The sequence below is a fragment of the Zingiber officinale genome, chromosome 1A, assembly GCF_018446385.1.
Source record: "Zingiber officinale cultivar Zhangliang chromosome 1A, Zo_v1.1, whole genome shotgun sequence".
NCBI classification, from domain to species: Eukaryota; Viridiplantae; Streptophyta; class Magnoliopsida; order Zingiberales; family Zingiberaceae; genus Zingiber; species Zingiber officinale.
In genome coordinates, this window is record NC_055987.1 from 116613825 (window position 1) to 116621679 (window position 7855).

Here is a 7855-nt window from a genome sequence, read left to right on the forward strand (position 1 = left end):
ATACCCTTAGAGCGTCAACTTTCCCCTTCACCAAAGGAGTTCAGTCAGCATTCTTCCAAGCTCTAACACAACACAACCTATTCTGTCAGAAACAATGAAGAGGGAAGAGCTAAGGCTGACGGATCTCGGTCAGAACTCCTTCACATCTGGAAAATTTGCTTCGGAATGGTTTGCTTTGAGGAAGTTGCGCTTCCATCATCGTCGATTGCATCTGTGACTAGCAGCGTCACCATCCACTGAAGTCAGGAGGATTCTGAGTGACAGCAAAGTACTCCTTAGTGGTTCCGTTTGTAACAAATGGAACACTTCTCGTCTTTGATCGAGGAATTAGATTTGTTAATTAGGATTTAATTACTTTTCATATTTATTTATTTCCATTATAGTTGCTTAATTATTGTCTTTGTAATTTCACTTGTTTTAGTATCTTATCTATTGATGGTGATTCTTGTGTCATAGTGTGGCAATATGGTGCAGGGTAGTCTTCGATAGTTAACTAGGTTTGTTGGTTAATTTCATTTATGCATGTTGATGGTGTTTTCTTTAGTGTAGAGTGCCACTGTGCTATGGGTTCATAGTTGTTAGTTAGTTAGGATTTCATTTATTGTATTATGTTTAGAGAACAAAACCCCCAATCAAAAACCCCCCCTTATTTGACTTGGTCTTAAAATAAATATCTTGCCACTCCTTTCACAAGAAAGACAACCCGGACCCTCTACTATACTACATTAGTGTAGGTTAAGGGTATTGGTTGATTTGAAATTGTTAATTTGATTTGCGCATGTGATAGTTGCTATCATATTAGTGTTTGACCAATTGTTGATTGACTATCGCAATATATACAAATTACCAACACCAATTTTGGCTATCTTAAAATATCCTCTAAGAATTATCGTAGTCATTCAGCCTCTTCACCATATTTCCAAGAGCTATAAACTCATATTCCATCATAGATCTAGTTATTATGATTTACTTAGAAGATTTCCATGAAATGGTTGTACCTCCTAGAGTAAAAATATATTCACTTATAGACTTAAAGTCTTTGATGTCAGATATCTAACTTATATCAGACTTCTAATCACTCAAGAGTACTCTATCTAAGTGATACTTTCTCCTCGATTCTTTAATAGATGTTGATAAGTATCTATCAGCATTTGTGTCAACACAGTATTACCCTTGGTGAATTTCTCAAGAATCTTGTCCATGTAATGGGACTGACTAAGAACAAGTCCTTCTACTATTTTAAGAATTTTAATTCTTAGAATCATATCAGCTAAGCTTATGTTTTTTATATCAAATCATGAGTTTAGCATATTTTTAGTAGATTTGATTATATTATCATTACTCTAAATAATAGGTATATCATTTTCATATAGGTACAAGATGACATAGTCATTCTTTGTAACTTTCATGTAGACATATCACATGTATTGATATTGAATCCACATTCCTTCATAACATTGTCAAATTTCTCATGTCACTACTTTGGTACTTACTTCAAGTCGTATAACAATTTCACCAATCTACAAACTTTATTATTCTATCTTGGTACAAAAACCCTTCAGATTGTTCCTTGTAGATTTCCTCTTCTAAATTCCTATTTAAAAAAGTTATCTTTATATCCATCTAATGTATTTCAACATTCCATAGAGCAGTAATAGCCAAGAAAACTCTAATGGAAATTATTCTCAACACCGGAGAATACGTATCAAAGTAATCAAGATCTTCTCATTATCAGTATCATTTAATTACCAATCTATTCTTCTCGTTGTCCATAACACAAAGACTTAAGCATATAAATAGAAGAATTTACAATTTTATTAACCTTAGGTGTAATCGTCATTATACTGAGCTTGAATAGCCCTTTGGTTTCATAATGCTGGTGCAGAAAGCACCAGACGATCGAACCTAAGTTTTGATTATGGAAAAGGATTTAAAGTTAAGTTATCTTGTTGTCTAATAAGTGTGACTAAGTGTTTAGGAAAGTCCTAAGTGATCTTCGGTAAAGGAAAGTCCTAACTGTGGTTAGGCAAGTGGAAAGTCCTAGGTGCAGTTAGGCAACGAAGTCCTAGTCCAGGGGACTAGGTGAAATCTTGGCGGGTTGAGGACTTTGGGTGAAATCCTAGAGTCGAGGACTTTAGGTGAAAATCTTGGGGGTCATGGACACTAGGTGGAAGACTAGATGGGTCATGGATCTGACGTTCAACATAAAGTTCTGAAGTCTCGGACGCTGAGCAAAAGTCTAGACAATCTGGAGGACCATTCTAGCAAAAGATAATTTCTCCTGAGAGGAGCAGGTGAGGGCACATTCCCCAAAGAAGGAACAGTAAGTGTCGGTATTACCTATAGTTTCAGTGAAATTCAAAGTCAGAACCATAGAGTCAGAGGTTGTTAAATTCATGTTTTATATATATTGTTTATTGTCTGGACTAACTCTTTTTTACAAAAACCGAAGTGCTGGAAAAAGACAGTTTGGGTGCCCAGAGGGGATTCGGTCGCCTAGGAAGGCCTCGTCCTGAGTAGGGTGCCTGGCTAAGTGCCCTGGTGGTCCAGGCGCCCGGAAGTGCTCTAGGCTCCCGAACCGTCAAAGTTTGATCTGTTTGCCAAGATGGAGCATGCCGATTGGATGGACCTAGGTCACGGTTCGGGCACCCGGGGGTGGTCTAGGAGCCCAAAAGTGGATAGCTTTTACTGGATCAGGTTTCGACAAGAGCACATCACGTCAGCATGGTCCAAGCGCCCGGGAGGGGATCCATGCGCTCATAGGCTATAAAAGAAGCCTTCAACTAGTGGCTTTAAAACAACATTCCGAGCAACTTTCTCTTCTTCGTGCTGCTCAGTAAATGCCTCCTCAATGCCCAAAAGCTTCTTCGATGATGACTGCACTAAAGATCTAATTCTCTAAGTCATCGATATTATTTTGTTCAACTTACTTGTGTTTAAATTGTAATCATCTATTGTAACTTTTAGATTAATTAGTATTTGCCCAACAAAAATACTCTTACGTACGGGCCTTGGAGTAGGAGTCGTCATAGGCTCTGAACCAAGTAAATCTTGGTCGATTTAACATTGTTCTTTTGTTATTCCACTACCTTTACTCTCTCCAATTGTTTTAAAACGAACGTGAAAGTCACGAGCGCTATTCACCACCCCCCCCTCTAGCACTTCTCGAACCAACACATAACTTTTTTCTAAAGACATTCTATTTTTTGATAGAACAACTTTATTTGACTCAAAAATAATGCAAAAGTCATACTTGCTCAATAGTGATCAAGACACTAATTCTTTCGAATCTCCAAAATATACAGCACATTGTTAAGAGTAAACTCCTTATCCAAGGTCATCTTCAACACCACTTTTCCTTGGCCCATGATGTTTGAGATTATTGAGTTCTCCATGAATAATTTCTCTCCATCTTTGATTTCTTAAAAGTTATGGAGTGGCTTCTTGTTGTAGCAGATATATCTGGTGGCACTGGTATCGATCCACCATTGACACGGATTTAAACACACCAAGTTTAGTTCAGAGACCATGACACAAAGGCCATTCATTTCTGGTCCCTTGTTCAAGTTGGCCTCTTGCTTCTTTTTCGATTTTTTACACTCCAAAGATTTATGACTGACTCAGTCATGGTTAAATCACTTCCCAGAGAATTTCTTCTTGTTTATGCCTCCTCTAAGTATGGAAGACTTGGCATTCATCCATTTCATGTTTTAACCGTGCTCGAGCACGTTGGCTTTCACAGTACCCTAAGAGAACAACTTTCTCTCTGAATTTTTATTGTCTTCTTCAATTTGAAGTCTAACAATGAGTTCTTTCACGTTCATCTCCTTTCTCTTATGATTCAGGTAGTTCTTGAAGTCCTTCCAACTAGGAGGTAGCTCAATGATTGCTGCCACTTGGAAGGTTTTATTCAGAACCATACCTTCTGAGTGGATCTCGTGCAAGGTCACATGAAGCTCCTAGACTTGATTGATCACAGTCTTAGAATCAACCATCTTGCAGTCCAAGAATCAACCCATGATGAATTTCTTATCCCCCGCATCCTCTGTCTTGTACTTCTTGTCTAGGACTCCCACAACTCCTTGGTCATTCTTTTTGTGCTATACACATCATACAATGAATCTGCAAGACAGTTGAAGATGTAGTTTTGACATAGGAACTCAAAATGCTCCACTGCATTGATGGTCTGAACATCATCATCCTCAACATACTTGGGAGTGTCCTTGGTTAAGTATCGAGCCAGAGTGAGAGTTGTCAAGTAGAAGAGCATCTTCTATTGTCAACTCTTAAAGTTCAACCCATTGAACTTCTCTAGCCTTTCCTCATAATTTATTGGAACATTTCCAATCAAGCGGAGGGGACCTTCACTCGTTGAACCTGTTGCATCTCAACAGTTTTTGTGGCCATCTCAATAGAAAAGAATTTGTTTTAAGATTGTTAGACAATCTTTTAGCTGGAGATAGAGAAAAAAGATCTGAATTTCTAAAAACTAAATTCAGACTTATCTATTGAGTTGACCTGAGCTGATAATTTCATACTGCCAAGCAAGGAAGGAAGAGCTACTTGGGATAGCTAAGTTGGCTGAAAAACTAGACTGCCTTATATACCCGAGTGCAGAGTCCCGACTATTAAGTCCGACTGTCGACTCTTGATTCTTTAGTGAAGACTCCTGACTCTGAGCACCTACTCCCGAATTTGAGTGTAGGCTCCCTAGCCCGAGTGCAGGAAAGAAGTTGCTGAGACCTGCTTTCAAATAGTTTCCTTAAAATTTATTCGTCCTCCTCCGGCTGTGATTTGAGATTATAATGGGTATCCATTTTTCAAGATACAACGGCAGAACCACGTACACAACCAAACATTGATTGCTCTTGGAGAACTGAGAAAGTACCGAATTGATATCACGAGCAACCCACTAAGTGGGAATGTATGGCAGAGAGAAGATTTGGGAATAAAGGTGGATTAAAATTCTCTTATTTGCTATAGCTTTTGCTTCTGCGTCTCTCTCCTACCCAAGACCATGGTCTCCTTATATAGGATCACCATCCATCATCTGCATTGAATGCCGAGTAAAGGTCATTCAATGCCCAAGGCATAATAATAGCTATCGGCCCTCAATGGTCGACCATTACTATCCGGAAGGTTATGAAATCACCATTAACAAATTTGTTCCAACCGGTCTGAAATTAGATGCGCACAGGTTGTATTCGCACATGAGTCAATTTGGTTGGGTGCACCATCTGTCATCTACATTGACTGCTGAGTAAAAGTCATTAAATGCCCAAGGCTTAACGATAATTGTTGGCCCTCAATAGTCGATCATACTATCTAGAAGGTTATGAAATCACCATTAATAAATTTTACCCTGACCTGTCCGACATTAGACAAGCGCAGGTCATGCTCACACACAAGTCAATTTAGTTCAGTGCAATCTGAGCCCTGCATTTACACCCCCCCTCTCTAAGCACCCACACGTGAGAGAGAGTGTCTCCCCATGCATTTGTTCACATCATACATGCATGTGAAATAATATAAACCTACAGTAGGGCCATGAAACTTCCAATGTGTGATTAAAACTCATTCACAATAATGTCTCATTCTTCTACCTTTTATTTTTTATTCACATTTCTAACACTTATTGCGTGTTCCAATGCCCTTTTGTTGCTCGATTTGCCAAGAACCAACCCGACAACAGCGGATCGACGACAACCGACCTAACTTATATCCAACCTACTAAAGGTTAGGTGAATAGATCCGCCTTAGAATGATCTATTTAGCCCGCAGCAAATAGCTAACGGTAAAGACATGTCAAAACCGTTTATGGCTGGGGCTTTGCCAAAAAGTCCAAGAGGGTGAATAGACCCACCATAAAGGTTTATCTAGTATACAGTAAATGGCTCGCGGTAAGAACAACATCAAATCTGTTTATGGCTAGGGCTTTGCCAAAAATCCCATGAGGGTTCATAGGCCCGCCACAAAGGCCTATATAGTCCGCAACAAATGACTTGTGATAAAGACGCATCAAATCCGTTGATAGTTGGTCACTTGCTAAAAGTAATTTCATGAGGCTTGGAGATGACATTGGGCAGTCCTCGACTCATGATGCAGGAGGAGGTTGGCAGGGAGTATTTGGAGTCATATGTGGCTCACGGACACATGATAGAGGCACATGAAATAGAGGGTGCGGAGGCACCCACTGATAGAGGATGTAAGACAGAGTATGGACAGTGATGATGCTGAGATACTAGTATGGACAGAGATGATCATGGACAACGTTGATTGATACTTTAGTTTTAGTACCTCGTATGGAGGATGAGTAGGCAGCCAGCATGTGTCACAGAGAGAGTGAGAGATGGTACATGAGTTAGCACATGTACGTTATCATGATTCCCCTTCCAAATCCAACAGTTAATCAGATATAATATAAGGGGCTTCATAATTATTTTTATATAATTATACATATTTGATGATATATATTTATCTTTCATAATAAAATAAAAAATATAAAAATATATATAAGCCACTGAAGGCACTCAGCCCCGTCTTCTGAACTCAACCGGATCAATTGATGAACTGACCGATCTCCTTTTAAGCGACAAAGTATAATAATTAATTTGAGAATGTAGTACAATACTCGGATAAGATCATCCTCTGATAGTTTATACAGAAAAACTTGTTTACTTTTACCCAATATATAATTAAAAGGTTGAAACAAAGTTGAACACTGAAATTATCACCGCGGCATTGAATGAGAAGGGAATGAATATATCTGAGCTATTTCTAATGTTTTCGGAGATTAATCTGTTTGAAGCAACCTGAACTTTCCTTGAGCATGAGAGGTCTGGAATATTTTTAGCACAAAATCTTCTTCTGATATTTTTGCATACACAAAAAGGAACAACCAAATTCACAATCAGATCTACAAAAGGCTCTGAATAGGGAGGGAGGAGAAAAAATTGTATAAGCTGCCAGAGAAAGTGAATTAGCTATAGATTATCATATCAAGGCTGCTTGTTCTGAGTATAGATGTAGTCTGTGTGTGCCACCAGAGTTCTCCTCATCAGGCACTCTTGCTCTCCTTCTCCCCCACACTCTTCTTCTTCCTTTGCCTGTTCTCAAAATTAAGATCAAAACCATGCACCTTAATAAAAACAGAGAAATTCCTCTGAAAAGTGTACAGCACAAACTCTCAGACACAGACACAGACACAGACACACACCTCCGGTTGCAGTTGTCGGCCATTACTGCTCGGATCTGCTGGCGCAGGTCTTGCTGCCCGGCTGAGGGTTCCATTGAGCAAGAGAAGGGCCACGACGAACAGAGCTGCAAACTTTGACATCGTTTCTCCGCTGCTTGATGAGTCAGGAAAACAGGAGGAAGTGGCAAGATTAAATAGGGCAACTTGCGGCTGGAGTTGATAATTCAATCAGGAGGAAATTTGTGAAGGAGGAGACATTTGGATTTTGGACTGAAATTGTGAGGAGCTTTTTCAAAAAATTAGCAATTTGTAGGAGTAAGAAATGAAACTTGGTCATAGATTAATTAATCAATGTGTTTGGTGTTTTCCATGAGGTGCCTCTCGTGATATCTGTCAGCCAAGGATTCGCGTTGACTTTTTAGATTGGAATTACGCGCTCGGTTGGATTTTGTAGCGCGAGCAGCCGAAATTGTTCAGATTTGGTCAAAATCTAGTATTTAAAGAAGAAGGTTCCAAATTTAAGGGCCTCCCCATGTCTCCACCTAAAAAAAGATTGGATTCAATGATTTGTGTACAATTCATAATTAAGGTGGTATATTGGTTCTGATGTCCTAGCTAGCCTGCTAGTTGACCAGATTTATTTTTTGACCATGTGGTTCT

At 39.2% G+C, this 7855-nt stretch overlaps 1 long non-coding RNA gene across 1 annotated transcript; it reads right to left on the reverse strand.

Annotated features, from left to right (window-relative positions):
- Positions 1-6846: 6846 nt before the first annotated feature.
- Positions 6847-7489, reverse strand: LOC122009445. Its single transcript, XR_006119564.1, has 2 exons — positions 7217-7489; positions 6847-7106 (listed from the first exon to the last, which is right to left on the reverse strand). It is a non-coding gene; the product is annotated as an uncharacterized LOC122009445 (long non-coding RNA).
- Positions 7490-7855: the final 366 nt, after the last annotated feature.